This window comes from Setaria viridis, chromosome 5 (genome assembly GCF_005286985.2).
Source record: "Setaria viridis chromosome 5, Setaria_viridis_v4.0, whole genome shotgun sequence".
Taxonomy (NCBI): Eukaryota; Viridiplantae; Streptophyta; class Magnoliopsida; order Poales; family Poaceae; genus Setaria; species Setaria viridis.
The window spans coordinates 27337484-27339750 of record NC_048267.2 but is presented as its reverse complement, the minus strand read 5'-3'; the positions used below and the strand labels follow the sequence as shown (position 1 = coordinate 27339750).

Below are 2267 nucleotides of genomic sequence, written 5' to 3'. Positions count from 1 at the left end.
CTCAAGCAAAGATCTGGCAGAGCGTATTCTTTTGGCTGACCATGTATGATGACACCAAAGACTTTGTTCGGAGATACCGAAGATGCCAAAAGCATGGAGGAATCACCACATGAGATGCGATGCCCCTACAAGGTAACCTCCAGGTAGATCTATTTGACGTATGGGGAATTGACTTCATGGGACCTTTCCCAAAGTCCTATGACAGTGAGTACATCCTAGTAGTGGTTGATTATGTGTCCAAGTGGGTAGAAGCAATACCATGTCGTGCTGCCGACTCCAGACATGCTCGAAAAATATCCCAAGAGTACAACACAACATTGCAACCCCATATCACGCCCAAACAAGTGGCCAAGCAGATACATCAAACAAGCAAATCAAGAACAATCTGCAAAAGACCATGCAAGAGATAGGGAAATCAAGCTACCAGATGCACTATGGGCATATCGGATAGCCTACAAAACACCGCTAGGCATGACACCCTATTAGCTGGTATACGGGAAAACATGCCACTTACCAGTCGAGCTAGAGCACATGGCTCATTGGGCCATCTGGAAATTCAATATGGACTTCACAAAAGCTGGGAAACAGAGGAAGCAATAGCTATCAGAGCTGGAAGAATGGAGGGACAAAGCATATCACAATGCCAAGATCTATAATGAGAATACTAAGAGATGGCATGACAAGAGGATCAAACTGAAAGAATTCAAGCCAGGAGATAAGGCAGTACTCTTTAATTCCAGGGTCAAGTTATTTGGACATGGGAAGCTTCGGAATAAATGGGAAGGACTGTACCTTGTTGTCGACGCTGCGCCTCATGGAGTAATCACGCACCAAAATGACGGAGGTAGTGCCTTCAAGGTAAACGGTCATCACTTAAAAGTCTTCCTAGAACCTGATAATAGAGAGTATGATGTGATCAACTTCATCAAAGAAATCTAGCCTTAAAATAAACTCTTACAATAAATAGGCTAGACAACCTTTATCTTTCTAGGCTCCTTTTTATTTTGTTTTGTCCCCTAATAAAATGCAGGTACAAAATTAAGTGTGGGGGAGTCATCCAACCCCCAGATCATCTACACACAACAAAGGTATGCAACCCCTTTCCTCGCTCCCCTTGATTCATGATTTTGAATGATTTTCAAATTTGCCTCTTTAATCTTGAACTCAACATAAAATGAATCAACATGCTCTGCTTCCTCTACATGTTTCCTAAGCTTGGCTTGCATATGTTTTATTCCATGCTTATCATCTTGATGCTTGTGAACAAAAATCTTTAGGAAGGCATGCTCATCTAAGTAGTTGATGTTTGTAATATGGTTGATGAAATGATATTCACTCTTGATGCTTAAGTGCTTGGGAAATTTATTTGAAAATTCTAAAAACCCTTTGCAAAGCTCCTCTTTGATATGCCAAAGTCCTACCAAAGCCATATGATGAGATATCTTGAAAACCTATACACATATGATGCTTGTCGTTGCATTGAGCTTTGTCAAATTGTTGTGACCCTTGAGAGAATTCCTTTCATACTTTCATGATCAAGATTCATGTGCACGCCATATTCCCCTTGATATGCTCTTATGAGAGTTAGCATTGTACCATCCATCCATTCCACAAATAAAAGCCCCACCATACGTGTTGGTCTCTCTTTCTCACTTTTATTACAAAAGAGACATGGGATATCGAAAAAAAATATGGACACATGAAGATTCAAGTATTGAAAAAAAAGTTGGATGTATGCAGGTCTAAAAAAAGAAAAGGAAAGATAGCCATGTTCTCAAAAGAGTTTATAAAGCGAGAGACATCATACAACAGGAGTTACCGTTTCATTCACCATCTTCCACCATATCCATACACGTGCACATCTTGATCTGATTGTATGACTTGTTTTTCTCCTTGGATCCCCTTTTTGACTTTGCAATATATGTGATGCAAGTATGCCTTATCCTTTACTTCCTACCTTGAGCTCCACATATAGCCATCTTTAGAAGTAGGATGAAGAAAGGTAAATCAAATGTCTCGGTGAGGACATATACACAATGAGTGATCTAAGAGAATCAAATGAGGAGCTAAGAAAGGTTTGTTTTGAAAACTTATTGGAAAATCCCAAGCTACTTGACATGAGAAGTAGAAGTGATTTGATTCAAGATCATTCCATGCCTTAACTACCCAAGATGGTGTGATAGACACTTCAAAGTTCACAAGTGCAAGTTATGGTTTGGAATATCTCTTATGCTCGCTTCATACCTTTGGAAGTCATGTTTCACCTT

General features: G+C 39.8%; 1 pseudogene; it reads left to right on the top strand.

Moving 5' to 3' along the window:
- The first annotated feature begins 232 nt into the window (after positions 1-232).
- On the top strand, positions 233-1035 carry LOC140222989 (uncharacterized; annotated as a pseudogene).
- The last annotated feature ends 1232 nt before the right edge of the window (positions 1036-2267 follow it).